Source organism: Paroedura picta, chromosome 3, assembly GCF_049243985.1.
Source record: "Paroedura picta isolate Pp20150507F chromosome 3, Ppicta_v3.0, whole genome shotgun sequence".
Taxonomy (NCBI): domain Eukaryota; kingdom Metazoa; phylum Chordata; class Lepidosauria; order Squamata; family Gekkonidae; genus Paroedura; species Paroedura picta.
The window spans coordinates 38960565-38977390 of NC_135371.1; the positions used below are offsets into that span (position 1 = coordinate 38960565).

Here is a 16826-nt window from a genome sequence, read left to right on the forward strand (position 1 = left end):
AAACTTACAAGTTTATGCATTTATTGTTTATTGTTATTAGCAATTACTGCCTCACAACATTTCTCATTGTTTCCAAACTGTTGTCTGCCATCCTTGCAGTTCCATGGGTTCCAAAGATACAGCTTTTCTGCAGGGTAACCAATCAATGTTTCCTGGAAAATTTGCAATTCAAGCACAACCCCACCTATCCAAATATGCAACCTCTGTGCCACAGAATTCTCCCTCACAGCCAAGGTGTTACATCTCCAGGAGCCTGAAGATGAATTGTCATTGTATACAGTTCCCACCCCAACTTCTCCCCCCCCCTAGGAAGCAGATCTCAATATTCTGCAGACCACCTCCAGAACTTGGAGTTGGAGATTGGTGACTGCTGGGTCACAACTGTCCCTTGAGCTTTGGAGGTAGGAACCCAAGAGTCCAAGGATGGCAAAAGCTTCTGCCTCAAACACCACATGAGTTCAGTGATCCCAAGAACTCCAGACAGGAAAGTCTACCCTCCTGCCATGTTAACGCCCATTGTACTTACAGCTACAACGGGCTTTAATTCTAGTCTTCTATAAAAAGAAAGAGCTTTCTTTTATGAAGGGTATTTTAAATAAGAGTTGTAGGATAATGTCAGAGAACACTAAATGCAGATGGAATTTTTTTAAAAATCAAAGCAAATTACCTCTCACACTTTCCCGATGAATGGTAATAACACTCCTTTCTCCTTTGCTGACGTCAGACTCCTAAGAACAGATCTCCAGGGCTTTAGGGAGTAGAGCACATGACAGATTATTTACAGATTGGCCAGTCATCTCAGGGCAGTTTGTTCCCAAATTTCCACAGCCATCCTGGCAGCAAGAGAGCTGTGGAAATTTAGCTGGCCTTGCAAATAACTTTCTGGGCTTCTTCTGCAAACCGAATTGTGTTGCAAGTTAATGCAACTCCTGCAGAATGACAAAAGTCATAGGACATAGCTTTATACCAGTCTCATGCAATGTAATTAGATATGGCTACTAGAAGCAAACAACTCTTAGCCACAAATCTGCAACCACTGCAAAAGTGAGCCAATTTGTGCTTTTGGTTCACAATCACCAACACAGCATTGCGATGAGAACATGGAGATAGTTTTCTGTATCTTTATATGACAGGATTGCCAGCTCTAGGTTCAGAAATACTGGCCACCTGAGGGGTGAAGCTTGAGGGTTTGGGGATGGGAAGGACTTCAGTCATGTATAATGTCCGTAGAGTCATAGAGTCCCTTCCAAAGCAGCCATTTTCTCTGAGTGAACAGATCTCTATCACCTGGAGATGTAATCTAACTACAACCTGGAAGTTGGAAACCCTATTATATAATGTCATATTGTATGCAAAACAGGCCAGGCATTCCCAACAAATGGATCCTCTTCATGCCTGTTTGTTTGTTTATTTATTTTAAATACCTTCCTTCTAAATTAGGAAAAGAAGACCATCTAATTAACAATTAACACAAAGAATAGCAATATCCAAAGCATCATAAAGAAATCTGGAGTTGTTCATCCCTTAACTTTTTCAACCAGGGTTAATGATTTTAAATATATTTTTTTAATTGTTAGACATTTATTGGTTGATATGACCATATATGGTCAAGTTGACCTGCCCCCCCCTCCCAAAATGGCCAATGAGGGGTCTGGAGAGGGAAGGACCCTGTGTGGGTGTGTACAGAACTATACTTCCTAACCATACTCTGCATGATTGCTCCACTTTGGGGGTTTCTCAAAGGCTGAAGAATGTTTCAGGGGTTTCTCAATGGTCTAGTGGATATGTCCTATGAGCCACATGAAACCAGACATGTTTTGGCCTCTACAGCCTTCCTCAAATGTCAAACATACATTAAATAGACAGAACACACATTCAGAAAGTATTACCTATTTTTCACAACCTGGTGTTGTTATGCTGTGTGGTTAGGCAAAAAATTTTATATAACAGGCCATGATGCCTGCACTCACACAAACCTCTTCAAACTGGTATGGAATTTCTAGTAGCTCTGGATGTAACACCTGGTGGGGGTGAGGCTTTGGCACTATATATGAAAGAAAGATGGTACTTCTTTCTCTCTACTCTCTTTTGGCCAAGAAAGAACATGTCTTAAGGGATCTAAAGCTCTTGGCTGACTCCCAAATACACAGAGAAACAAGATAAGGAAGCATCATCGCAGATCTTTTTCTTCTCTCTTCCCCTCCTCCCCCTGTGAGCTCATTGGCTGGTATCCTAGAGCAGGAGTAGTCAACCTGTGGTCCTCCAGATGTCCATGGACTACAATTCCCATGAGCCCTTGCCAGCAATTGCTGGCAAGTCCATGGACATCTGGAGGGCCACAAGTTAACTCCCCCTGTCCTAGAGGACCTTACCATGTGGATCTTTCTGTATGGGGACTGTATGGGGATAGTCTCTAACTTTGCACCAAGCAGTGATTCAAATCAAAACCATTGTTATTACCATTGTTACATTCAACACTGTTTTCATTCTCAAAAATGTGGTTTTGTTTAAATTCAACATAACTTTAAACATACCTTTTGGCGCTGTGGCAATCCAGATTATCTTTCGGCATCACATGTAGCAGGTTCAGGTCTTTATACATGTCCACAATCCTCCCAAAACGTGTCTTCATTTAGATCTTACATTAAGAATAGTCTCAGTAGATGCTTCAGGCAGAAAGTCAAGGTGGGAATAATCAAATTTTGCATGCATTTTTCACGGGAAATACATAGAATCCAGCTCAGTAGACAGCATCCCTGAAAACAGAAGATACATCAGGACTAAAGCCCTAAGAAAATTTACTTCACATTTTTTTAAAGCCGCAATCCAAATATTATTCATTTGTAACGGAGCCTTTTAAAATCTCTTTTTACAATAATTTATATAGTAAAAGAATCCTAAAATAACACTGCTCCAGTTCTCTACACTGTAACGTCTCTCCCCCAGAAAACCACAGAGCCAGAAATTATACTTGTTTTACATAGCAAAATAATGAAATACGAAGAAGGCCTACATTTACTGTGGATTACTTTGGCTAGTCACATGTTTATTTAACCCATTAAGTCTCAACATCACTTTTTTCAAACTTTTTCTCGGGGGGGACAGGTCCGCATATAAAGTTAAAGCTAAAAAAAAAGTCATTTTGATGAAACACAAATACACACAGAGGAATAACAGCTATACTATCCTTCCAGGAAATGTTCACTTGGGAGCACTGTTCTTCAAGTCCTCTGCCAGAATTCTGTAATTATGTTCATACAGATCATTTTTCGTAAGTACGCTGTATTCTGCTTCCTGAAAAGTCTCAAGCAGAAGAGCCCCCATCCTCAAGCAATAAGTCTCACCCGTCAAGGCAAGGACCCAACACTTCATTGGTAATAAAGATGTGCTCTTAAAAGTTGAATTCCCTGTGATAGTATGACTGGGGAGGGGCAAATATTCCTGAAGTATTCATCTTCCAAAAACTTTAGATGTTCATCATTATATCACAATCGGCTCTAAAAAGGACATTCCTAAAATAGAATAGAAGGCACTGGCAAACCACCCCGTATTGAGTCTGCCATGAAAACGCCAGAGGGCGTCACCCCAAGGGTCAGACATGACTCGGTGCTTGCACAGGGGATACCTTTACCTTTACCTTTAAAATAGAATAAGGACATCTTGAATTCATTTCTATGAAACCTCCTGGATCTGAATGTGTTTGGACTTCCCTTCCATCCATTAAGAAAAAAAGAGAGAGAGAGAAAGGAAACTACAACAGAACCCCATTTTCACTTGATTCCTGCAAATGGTTTAGCACTGCAATGTTAAACCTTCGTAATTACCTTTGGTAATGGTAAGAGGAATCACTTGCTGTGATAAGCTAATGGCATCACATTTTCACAGTTAGTCAGGATGCTAGTAGATATAAGTAATTTTAGGCAAACATCTGTATGTCTAAATGATTATTTATTCCTCTTAAGCACTTTGAAGACCCTTGTGGCTTAAGATCCAGGGGAAGGGGTATAATGGCTTGAATCCATGAGGGAATTTCAACCAGTGGAAGGGATTTCTCTCAGCAGAGTAAAACTTTGTTACCATCCCCCCCCAGTGGAGACTAAAATGTTCCCCTTCATGTTATTCCTGGGGGGACAGGGGACTCCTGGGAACAGCATGAGGGTAGAGATGGGGATCTGAAGCAGGAGGGGGATGAGTGGAAATCCTCCTCTTTCATTTGCAGAAATTCTCCACTGAAGCTAGGTCGGAGTCCAGACTTTAAAATGAGGTGCAAACAGCAATCTTCATTTTAGCACAGGATAAGAGCGGATCAGGAGGTTTACAGTATAATGTAAATAGTGATGTAGTAAATGAAATATTTATGTAAGCAGGAAATTCTTAGGTATACAGAATATATACAGGTACAAATACCTGGACATTGGTCATGACCATTTAAAAATACTCAAGCATTTGAAGGATGACTCTGACCTATTCACTATGACTCCACTTCTCAGTAACTGCCATAAGGTAGGAGTTTTCATTCTGTAAGGTTTACCAATGGGCCTGCCCTACGTTGAGATGCAGGGGAAACCCCACTCATACAATAGACTCCTTCTCTTGATAATGACAGCAGTTGCTTCTGTATGGAATTTTTGCTCCATGCTCCCCTAAAATGGGAGCAGAGGTTTTTGTGGCTTCCATGTGGCACCATCATGAACTCGCCCACTTGCTTGAGTATGACCTTTCCTGAAACACTGTAGTCAAAGCATGTTTGGAGACAATGCAGATGGAAAACTGGAAATTTCCATAACTCCCTGCCCGCATCTAGCGCCTTTTCCTTCTCAATTTCTCTTGCACCTATCATTTCCCATCACAACCAGCTGGTTGGCTTTTTAAACCAGTATATCACTATAGCGTCCATACATGAGGGAGGGGGAAACCCTGGAACACCTCTTCTTCCACTGCCCTTTGCACGCCACAGCCTGCAGCAAGCCTATTCAGCCACTTCTAGACATGAAGCCACGCCAGGCAGGAGCAGATTGGTCCAAAGAATTACTCAAGGATGAAAAACCTCAAGTTTCTCTCCAGATAGCGACATTCTGCACCCACGTGATTCAAGCCTGCCACTTAAAACCACCAATCACCGTGTCCTTTTAGCTAATTTCAATGCATTTTTAAATTTTGTACATTGTCTAAAAGTTTTTAAGTTTTACCTGCATTGTGGTCTGTGACCATATAAATCAACTTGACTTGACTTGGCATTCATAAGGTAAAGGTAAAGGAATCCCCAGTGCAACCGGGTCATGTCTGACCCTTAGGGTGACGCCCTCTAGCGTTTTCATGGCAGACTCAATATGGGGCGGTTTGCCAGTGCCTTCCCCAGTCATTACTGTTTACCCCCCAGCAGCAAGCTGGGTACTCATTTTACCGACCTCGGAAGGATGGAAGGCTGAGTCAACCTTGAGCCGGCTGCTGGGGTTGAACTCCCAGCCTCATGGACAGAGCTTCAGACTGCATGTCTGCTGCCTTACCACCTTGCGCCACAAGAGGCTCTTTGGCATTCATACAACATAGCAATATATGGTGGTGGTAAGTGTCTTCAAGTCACAGCCGCGTTATGGCAATCCCGTAGGGTTTTATATGCAGGAGACATCTAGAGGTGGCTTGTCATTTCCTGCCTCTGTGTAGGAACCCTGGACTTCCTTGGTATTCTCCCATCCAACCCTATTAGCCTCTAAAATCTGATGAGATCGGGTCAGCCTCCACTGGGGTGGCAGGAGCTCATGGTAATTATAATCCATGGACACCTGGAGAGTCACAGTTTGGCCATCTCTGGCTTAGACCATCATGGTCAGGGCAGGCAATATACCCACCACCAATTTAAGATAAACCCCTTGGCAAACAGCCCACCAGTGGCAGGGTGGGGAATGGCAAGGGCAAGGAGAATGCGTGGAGAATATCCACCCTCCATTCTCATTTTGAAAGCCCCTGCTTTCACACTAGCAATGAGCAAAGCATGAAGAATTATTCTCCCTACTGAAGAAACCCGGATGTCTTCTAGTACTTATTTCAGGTACTGTTTTGTTCCGCCCCTCCTGTCTTGTTGAAATACTACACTGGTAGGTGTAGGCAGTCATCATTCCAATTTTCCCTGCAAATACTCTGCTTTGATAACAGCAACAGTGATTAACTTTCTGGTGTCTCCACCCCCACCCCCCAAATGTATTGCTTATTATCTCAGACATAACTGATATATTACCCATGCCATGCTGAAATTATACACTTAATTTGCATTCCCTCCTATTCCCTCCAGCGTTGCCAAGCACAGCATGTTCTTTGAGCATCACAGTGCAAACCAAACAGTAGCTCTGTTAATCGTTCCTTTATCAGCATCATGATCGGTGCTCTTATATATCATCTGAAAAGCAGCTGGAACAGTTTCACGCCTCGACGGCAGGGCTGTACAGAGCAGTGCGGTGACATTTATGGCAGCCGCAGATACACATTTCAAATTCCACAGCTTCGACCAGCCCTGAGGAGCTGCAGGATGTGTCAGCTTCATTGGCACAGCCTGGTGGCCTTTCTCCCACCACCTCTCCCCCCTTTAATTGGACAGTGTGTACATGGGTTGCAATGCACACTTGCCAAGCAGGGCAAGGGGCTGAATCTCTGTTTGGCTCAGTCCATTCCCCTGCAACCAACCAGGCAGTGTTTGTGGCTGAATGCCTCCCCCATTGTTTCTCCAATGAGGGTCTAATTGTCTTTTTGGGTGCACAAGCTTTCAGCAAGTTCTTGGTGGTGGCGGAAAGTGCCATCCAGGAACCACCAACTTATGGCAACCCTGCACAGTTTTCAAGGCAACGGACATTCAGAGGTGGTTTGCCATTGCCTGCTTCTGTGTTGCGACCCGGTATTCCTTGGTGGACCCCCATCCAAATACTAGTCAGGATCCTGCTTAGCTTCTGAGATCTGACAAGATATTGTCGGCAGGGGCTATCCAGGTCAAGGCTAGCAAGTTCATAGTGTGTAAATAGAGGTAGTGCCCAGGCCAAGCCAATATTCTTCCTAGATGTATGTAAATTGACTGATATTTCAGTGAAGAGGGGAGGAGAGGGTGTTTGACATTTACAGAGTTACAGCTGGTTACCATGCAACAGGGATCCATTCACCTGGAGAAAATGGCTGCTATGGAAGGGGACTATGTGGCATTTGTTCCCACTGAAATCCCCGGCCCCCTCAGGCTCCACCACCAAAATCTGGCAACTCTATAGACTGAACAAACTTTGGAGCCTCCCTCCAGCCTATGGGGCCTCCTCCAATTTAAGTGGCTCTTCTTCCAAAGGAAAAGCCCATTAAGCAAGACCCCTGTGGGGTTGCCATAAATTGACTACAACCTGACAACTCTTTATATACACACACAATGGCATAAACAGGCTGCAAAAAATGCTGCATTCATTCCCAAATGTTGATGTTCACAAATCGGAACAGGATACTGCAGAGCCAGGGAGCTCAGAGGCATATTCCGGCCCATAAGAGTAAGCTCTTAAAGGAACTCACATTGATAAATTGGAGAAATGCCTATACCATCTCAGAAGCAACCCGACTGTGGTTTCCACAATCTAAGAAAGTAATATGGATGTTTTTAATGTTACTGCCATTGCAGGCTTATTATTAGCAAGCCAGTCACCAGATGTAACATGCTACTGCTAACACAGCTGCCCGAGGCTTTGAACAGGCCAGCGAGCAACATACCACAAATATGGAAAGCAGAAGAGTCGCATACCTATTATGGTTTCTGTGACTCCTGATGGCTGGCTCCCAGAGTTTCCAGCAGGGAAAGCCGCTTCCATTCGCAGGCATTTCATTCATATGCACTGAGTACACAGGCTTGTACTTCGAGCATTGCATTATTCTCCCTACTTTGGCTCCTCCGTCTCCAGTCCACTAATGCCCAAATGTGGAAGTGTCGTTTTGCTGGCATTTTGAGGGCTCTTTGCTTAATACCGAAAAATGCATCGGTAGTTCTTTGCATACCAAAATGACGCTGAATTCTTTGGAGCTGGAAGCCACTTCCAACAGGGATTTTTTTTTAATTAAATATGCTTAAACACAGAATAGTCTTATGAAGATTCCACAGTCAAAGACTGGAGTTGCATGATAAGAACTTTTAAAATCTATTTGGAAAATTCCATAGTTTGGGGCTAATTTAGGTCTAGGGAAAAGAAGACTGATGACTGGAAACAGGGATACCATTCCAGATTTCGTATGTTGGGGCTGAGGCTCAATTGAGTGAGACCAAACATGTGCTCTTAGGTTGCTTTGACACAAGGACAATTCCCTGTTTGCTCTGATGACTTCTGTGAATGCAAAGAGATGTGCAGCTACTTCCCCTATACTATATCCTATGTCTACCCTTCTCCCCACTCTGGTATGCTTTTGCCTTTCTGAAACAAAACAAAAACAGTAATAGGTCTATCACTACAGTGTTAGGACACTATAGTTCTATTTCTACAGATGATTTTAAAAAACCTGACAAAAACACTGGGGTGTGTGTGTGTGTGTGTGTGTAGGTGTAATCAAGACCTCTCCTGAGCCAGACCTAGGATCACAGTCCTCATCTGAGCAGGACCAGGCCAAGACAAAGGACTAACCCAAGGGAAAATCATAGGTCCCACAGCATACCTGGCACCACCAGACTCCCCTAAGACCCAGAGCCTAATGCCTCACTCAAAGGGCCTATCCTTGAAATAGGATTACTTGGCCCCTGTAAGGAGGGTTGGGGCTGTTGGCAAAGTCTAAATATGCAAAGATGTGGAGTAGCAGGCTGCTTAAAGAATAAAATAGCTGTTCTTTAGAAGAGAAACAAATGTGAATGGAAAGAAGATAAAGATCTAACTAACTGTTCTAATTGTTGTCTGCATTCATTCTTCTGTTCAACTGCTGTTCTGGAGGCAAGCAGGAAGGAAATGTGCTCTGAGGGGTAGGAAGTCCCATGTTGGGCCAATCAGAGAACATGAGGAGAGGATTTAAAAATCATCAGGAAATTCCTATTCTATGCTAACTACAAGTCTCATCTGATGCCTCCTGCAGGACACTCTTTTTATTCTGTTCAATTATGCAGATCTTGCATATTCCAATAGGGGCCAGGGACAAGGGAGGAGGGGTAGGTGTAACGTTGCCACTGTCACTACATCACTTCCAGGTACTACCTGGAAGGGGTAAAAGGTAGCTCTAGGAACTGCTGTAAACTCCTCTTTGTCACTTCTGGTCTCTGAAGTGCTGTAGTCATGTTGATGATGTAGCTAGATTTTTAAAAAAAATCCCAGCTGTTCTGAGTAATTGTTAGGCAACAGCTCTTGCCAGCAGGCAAGCCGACCCTCAAACCTTAGCTCCAAAGGATGCTTCCAGCTTGCCAGGTCCTAGAACAGGCAGGGACATGAAGCAAAAGATCCAGATGTTATACTGAGCTGTCACCTCTCCCCTCTCAATACTGTTTGGTAAGAAAGGAGACACGAACCATGCAATGAGCTGTCATGTACTGCTTGTGTTGTTAGAAGCAAGGAAGAAAGAGAAAGGGCACACAGCAGCAGCAGCAGCAGCAACAAGCCTAGTTTTATTGTTAAGTGTTTTCCCTCCCCAATACTTTCCTTATTTAACGGCTTCAATTTATATTTATGTATTCATATAAGTATTCATCACCCACCCTCTCTCTAGCAACACAAGGCGGGTTACGATAAACCAAAATGCATTCCCTGGGTAAAAATACAATAGAACATCTAGTTAAATTACTTAATTAAAAACATTAAACTATTACCCACGTGTGTTTATTCTGCAAGAAGGGGCAGGGGGAGGGTCATAAGATCCTTGAGCTCGAGTAAATTTAGTTTAATTTGATGGATTTCTGGCAGGGCAACCAGCACATTCAGATGTTATTTTGGCCTCAACCATAGGCCCGGTGGAACAGCTCCGTTTGACAAGCCCTGTGGAACGGAATAAGGTCCCGCAGGGCTCTGATCTTGTCTGGTAGATTGCTCCACCGGGCAGAGTGTTCCACGAAATGTTATCAGACTCATATTCTGCTGCAAAGGACAGGCCTCGCTTTGTTCTTTCTGTCAACAGCTGTTCCGTGCACATTGGATGCCTATCTAGACTTCATGGACTACACAGTGTGCAAGTGCTCCTGCTTGTTGGTCTGTGAGAGGTGCAGTGTTGGCCCCAGTGATTCCCAGTGTTTTTTGGTTCTTGGATTCTTCTGGGAATAAGCAGCACCTTATGACAGCATGGGCAGAGCTGGATAGATGCAGACTCCTCACAAGGAGAATGCCCCTTTCCAATCCTTGGAAAAGAAACAATCAATCTAATGTGCCAAGGTTTGGTGCTGTGGCATGTGACACATGAAAGCAAGGGCTGTTTTGTAAAAGCTGACACGGATAATAGAACTGCAGAAGAATCAGGGAATCATAGAGTGGCAAGGGGCCGTATCTCCTCTTCTCCAGGATGAATATTCCCAGGTCCCTCAGCCTTTCCTCATTGGCTGGGTCCCCATCCTTGTCACTCTCCTCTGCATCCTCTCAATTTTATGTGAAGGTTACACATCCCTTTTGCAGTGAGGTATCCAGAACTGCACTCAGTACTCCAAGTGTGTTCTGACCAATGCAGTATAGTGAGATTATGCAGGAATATTTTAAGGATTTGTGTGGGCTGTAGCACAAGAGGCATTTTAAGGATCTGTGGGGCCCTAGCAAAGCACAACTGCAACAGGAGCAGCCAGTCTGGGGGCAGAAGAGATCCCCCCCTCATGGAAACGGGTGTCACTCCAAATGTCCTTAAAGAGGAAAAAGCGGGGAGGAGAGAGGCTATGGCCCTGATCCATGTGGGAAGGTACTGTGCGGGGCCCCTGGAAGAGCGGGGCCTGTAGCACATGCTACATGGATAAACCAGCCCTGGGATTATGACATCTTGCAATTCTGATGTGATGTGACCTTTTCCAAGAGTGAATCATTGATATTGTAAAGCACTTCCCCTCTCTTCTTCTCAAAAGATAGTTGCCTCTCCCATGTTACAAAACTACTTTTGAAGCCCAGCCCTATGTGAGGCTGATAGGGGGTGGGAGAAGGGCAGGAATAACTGAGAAGCGCTTTCTGCACTGCATGTTTGGCATTTGTATCTTTCTTCTCCTCCCTTCATGCTTTTGCTATCTATGAGACAGATATTTTAGTAGCACATGATTAGTAGCTGCAAGGAAATGAGTCAAAGAACTAGAAAAAGGCATTGAGGAGGAGGTGTGGAAATAGCTATCAAAAGATATTGAGAATGCTGCATAAAATGTTTTGATTTCTCAGCTGAGCAAATTCCTTAAATGCATAGATACATAAATAAAAACGAGGCTGCTGGCAGACATGAGAAAAGGCTCTGAAATGAATCAAATGGTGCAGAGTAAGCAAGCAAAGAACTGCAAAGCAGAACCTGAAGGTCTGGTCCAGCAGTGTCAAACTAATTTGTGATGAGGGCTGGGTCTGACATACATGTCACTTTCTTGGGTTGGGCCATATGTGCCATGTAATGCAATATATAAACATTATAAAGGACAATTCACAATGTTATTCTTTACTCAAAGTACACCCATGCTTTAAGCATAATCAGAGCCCTTCTGGACCACTGGGCATCTTTGGAATTCGGACGTGGTCTGGTTAATGCAACCACAAAATGACTTCCACAAAATGGCTGCTGCAGGAGGTGAAAGGAGCCACAAAACAGTCAGCACAACTTACTATCGGTCATGCAGTGAAGAGCTGGGGTTTTTTGTACCCCACTTTTTACTACTTGATGGTGTCTCAAACTGGCTTGCAATTGCCTAACCTGCCTCTCCCCGCAACAAACACCCTGTAAGGTAGGTGAGGCTGAGAGAGCTCTGAGAGAACTGTGACTAGCTCAAGGTCACCTAGCTGGCTGCATGTGAAAGAGGAGTGGAGAATCAAACCCTTAAATGTAATATGTACATATATTAGAGCCGAACTAACCTGGATTTTCTTTTAAGATTCTGTTTGCCAATTTTTTCCATTAATTTCCTTCATCAACAACCCCAAAGATAAGCCAGCCTATATTAAAATATCTTGACAGCCTACCTTTTATCAACTGATCATGAAGCTGAGAAAATCAAGTCCCAGTTTTAGAAGGTGTTTTTTTGTGGAATGGATGTTGGGGTGGTGGGAACAAGCATGCACTTGAATGAAAGTTTATGGAGCACCCAAAAATGAAAAAATCTACACGAGTTAAACACAATGCCTCCCCCCACCCCTCACAGAGATACGTTCCCTGCCAAATAGAGAAGAAAGTGGTTGCCCCTGGAAAGAGAGACTCTTTCAAAATGCTCATTTTGTGAGTCATTTAATGAAAACATTTTAATACAATTGTGCTCTAGGGAATAAACCGTCTGATTTAACTCTACTTAAACAGGAGCCTCTTTAATTTATCAGGAAAGGTTGGAGGGCAGCTCTGTTTCTCCTTTGAGGAGAACAGATGATTGTATAAATGTAGTTGATAGTGCCCTATATGCCAATCTAGCATACTACTGAGGGTCTAATCTGGCATTACATTGACACATAAATAGTCTTCCAGCTTAAAACAGAAAAACAGCTGTGGGGGGACGATCACTATGACTGGAGGACTCCTATGGGGAGGGGCTGCTTAACCCAATTCAATTCCAATTTTTAGATTTCTCATATTCCACCCCTCCGCCTGCTGCTTTGCTGCCCATGGGGGAGAAAGCATATTCAGATTCTGAGCCTCTTGTGGTGCAGAGTGGTAGGGCAGCAGACATGCAGTCTGAAGATCTGCCCATGAGGCTGGGAGTTCAATCCCAGCAGCCGGCTCAAGGTTGACTCAGCCTTCCATCCTTCTGAGGTCGGTAAAATGAGTACCCAGCTTGCTGGGGGGTAAACGGTAATGACTGGGGAAGGCACTGGCAAACCACCCAGTATTGAGTCTGCCATGAAAACGCTAGAGGGCGCCACCCCAAGGGGGAGAAAGAAAAGGGGTCTTCATCTTTTCTCAAATGACTGGGTTGAACAGACAAATGGCTTGAAAGGAAAATATTAAGAGGTCCCCCCTTCTGGCTCTTCTGTTTCTGATCACAGCCACTAAGACTGTGTGTGTGTGTGAAATGCTGACGGGTTTCAGCTGACTTACGACCACCTCAGCAAGGGATGTCCAAGGCAAATGAGAAGCAGAAGTGGTTGGCCATTGCTTTCCTCTGCAGAGTCTTCTTTGGAGGTCTCTAGTACTGACCCTGCTTAGCTTCTGACAACATCAGACTATACCCTAATGCCTTCCCTCACACAGCTGAGATTGCATCTGAGGAAAATTACAAATTGTCATTGGGGGACTGTTTTCACAGCTCCTATGTAACGCACCTTGGCCTCTGCACATCTGAACAATGATGGTGACAACAACAGAACTGCTGCATCAATGCTCATGGCTGCAAAGATAACAGGCTGGTGAAGCACATCTGTGTCTCCACATGAAGCTGATGAAAGCATATAAGAATGTAAGAAGAGCCCTTTTGGCTTAGACCAATAGTCCTTCTAATCCTGCATCCTTGTCTCATATGGTGGCCATTCAGTTCGGCCTTTGCCCGATATTGCTCCCTGGCTCTGGGATTCAGAGATTTAGTGCCTCTGAATGTGGAGGTTCCTCTCAGTCACTATGACTAGTAGTCGTGGATAGATTTGTCCTCCATAAATCTATCTAATCCGCCTTGAATGGTATTTATTCCTGTGGCCAACACTATAATCCAAAAGGATTTCTCTTTCAGGGCCCTTCCTGCACCATCAATCTCAGGTACTGAATGTGTTGGCCTCGGGTGAGGATCATTCGAGAACATGGTCATCTAGTTGGTGTACTGCATGCCCAATTCATCTCAGATACTCTGCCAGCCCTGCTGGAGGCGGGGGCAGCCTGGACACTACAGTTCCCCAGACTATTAATTCTGGGGGACTTTAATGTCCATGCTGAGCTGCCATCCTCTAGAAATGGTCTGGACTTGGTGTTGGCCGTGGTGACATTAGGGCTCTCTCAATTTGTTGTTGGCCCCACCCATTAAGCAGGCCACACCCTGGATCTCATTTTTGGCGTGGGTTTGAATGTGGATCTGGTCACGGCAAATGCTGTGCCACCCTGAAGACACAGCTAAAGATACCACCCCCTCCTCAGGTGGGCGTCAAGCAAATTTCAGCTCCCCCACAGAGTCTTATGGATCCATTTGGAATCCTGAATGCTCTGCGGGACCCAATGCCTCCCAGCACTTCTCTAAATGATCCAGTCAGCGATTGGCATGATAGAATGCTGGCCGCCATTGATGAGATAGCTCCCCAACATCCCCTCCAGCCTCATCTTAAGTGAGTCTCTTGGTACACGTAGTTTTCTCTTTTCTAAATTGAAAAGCCCCAGACTCTTCAGCCTTTCTTCATAAGGAAGTTGCTCTACCCATTCATCAACTTGGGATTTCCTCTGTAGTTTTGCCAGCTCTTCAGCATTTGAGAGAAAGTGGCTAGAGAACTGTACACAATAGTCTAAATGAGACCTCACCATAGAGCTATACAGGAGCATTATAATGTCGACAGTTTTATTCTCAGTCCCTTTCCTAATCATCTCTAACACAGAGTTTGCCTCTGGGTTGACATTCATTGAGCTAGCCACTAAGATCCTAAACTCTGTTTTCCTTTCCAGTCTCAGCAAGTTTAGACCCCATTAGCCTATACCTGAAGCTGGTATCACCCATTGTGCATCACCTTACACTTACCAACACTGAACTTCATTTACCCCACTGTTACCCACTCACCCAGTTTGTAGAACTCCTCTTGGAGCTCTTCACAGTCACCCCTGGTTTTCAGCATCCTGAATCATTTGATGTAATCTGCACATCTGACCAGAACACTTCTCACCCCTAGTTCCAGATCACTGATGAACCAATTAAATAGTACTGGTTCCAATATTGATTCTGGTGGGATCCTGCTGCTTACTTCTCTCCATTGTGAGAACTATCTATAAGTTCCTACTCTTCGCTTCCTATCATTTAATCAGTTCTCTGCATAGGAGAGCCCATCATCTTACCCCATGGCTGCTAAATTTACTCCGGAATCTTTGGTGAGGTATTTGGCCTTTTGAAAGTCCAGGTATATAAGGTCTACACACTGGTTTGTTTTAAAAAAGAATTCCAGAAGCTTGGTGAGGCAGGTGTTTACCCTTGCAAAAGCCATGCTGATTTCCGCTCAGCAGGCTTTGTTCCTCTAGTTGCCTAACAATTCTGCTTTTGATTAGAGTTTCTACTAATTTGCCTAGAACAGACATTCGGCTTCCAATTATCTTCACAGCAATGCTGTGAGGCAAGTACGGCAAACCTGGGTGTCTTCGTTTGTAGTCTAAGATTCTATCCCTAACACCACATTTTCTGAGGAAGAGTGCTTGCACTCGAAAGCTCATGCCTTGAACAAATCTTTGTTGGTCTTAAAGGTGCCACTGGACTCTGATTTAGTTTGTTGTGCTGCTTCAGACCAACATGGCTACCCACTTGAATCTACCACATTTTTAAGACAAGAATAATTTTTACCATCTTCATTCGTTGTTTAGGGAATTCTGCCATAGCCATAACCAGCCTCAATGGCAGAAAGGAAACCCTTTGTAAACAGGAAGTAATTAATTTGGGAGGAATGTCTGAACACAAGAGAAGCAAAACAGAAGTTGCTGCAGGCATAAATTCAGGTGGAATTATTCTAAGTGGGAAACATTAACACTATATTCCTCTGCTTATAAGTTGTGTACTTGGATATACATTTTTATACGACTGAATTGTATAGAACAAGCGTAGGATAGGGATCTCAAATGGCATCATTTTTAGTTAAAAGAAATATATGTAATTAGACTTTTAAAAATATTCTCAAGCAGCATCAGAATGTGCTATATAACAGCTCAATAATCTTCAGTCATCTATGGAAGAATTTTTTCTCTACTGTCAATCAGGAGAAAAGTGGTGATGGATTCCATTCCAGAGGAGCTGTTGCCAAGGGCTTTGGCAAAGAGGTGGAAAGTTTTAACCAGATTGCATGGGATGTCGCTTCAAGACCTGCCAGAGCCTTCAGGCCTTAACTGCTTGTTAGTTCATCGGTTGTTACCCATTGGCATTGGCACTGGTGAATGGAACAGCCTCGGAGCATTCAGGGAACTGATATGGATGTACTAGTAGTAGTAGAAGACACAGGTAAGGTCCAAATCATAAGCCACCTTTTTTAACCACAGTTACATACTCTGCTGGACACAAAGTAACTGGAGGTGTGCCAAAAAAAATAGCTTTGTTTGTTTGTTTGAGTCTATTGGATCCAAACAGTTTTCGGTATTTCTGAAAAATCCTGGATCTCAATGTTGGTATGTTATTCAGATCTGGGATTTTTCTCTCTCCAAAATCCTGAAATTTGGGGGATCAACAAATCTGAAAGGAGGGGGGGAGTCAATTTAAAAAAGGACTGGCTTGGCTTCTCCTGCAACACTTTTAATCAGCTTTTATTCAAGCTCAGCTATACCAGTAGCCGATCAGATTATCTGATCTGTATTTGGATGGTTTTTTTTAATTGTTTATGAGAAATGCACACCCTAGCATCCAAGCTCTGACCTGGACAATATATATCATAATCGCTCCAAATCCAAGATGGATGCCTGATATTTGGTGGTGATCTGACCATTGGTTATGTTGCCAGTTCTCTGCATGATTTTAATTTCCTGTGCAGTAGGAATTAATTGGGTTGGTTTGCAGCAGCAGGCAAGACAGTCATTCATCATCAATAGATACATCTAAGAGA

General features: G+C 43.7%; 1 long non-coding RNA gene across 1 annotated transcript in view; it reads right to left on the reverse strand.

The window, feature by feature from the left end:
• The window catches only part of LOC143831091 (uncharacterized), a 53722-nt gene extending 45723 nt beyond the window's left edge, over window positions 1-7999 (reverse strand). The window contains exons 1-3 of the long non-coding RNA XR_013228705.1: window positions 7760-7999; window positions 2535-2756; window positions 668-748 (exon numbers count right to left, since the gene is read on the reverse strand). This is a non-coding gene — a long non-coding RNA (uncharacterized LOC143831091). The remainder of the gene's footprint in view (window positions 1-667; window positions 749-2534; window positions 2757-7759) is intronic.
• Between the last annotated feature and the right edge of the window lie 8827 nt (window positions 8000-16826).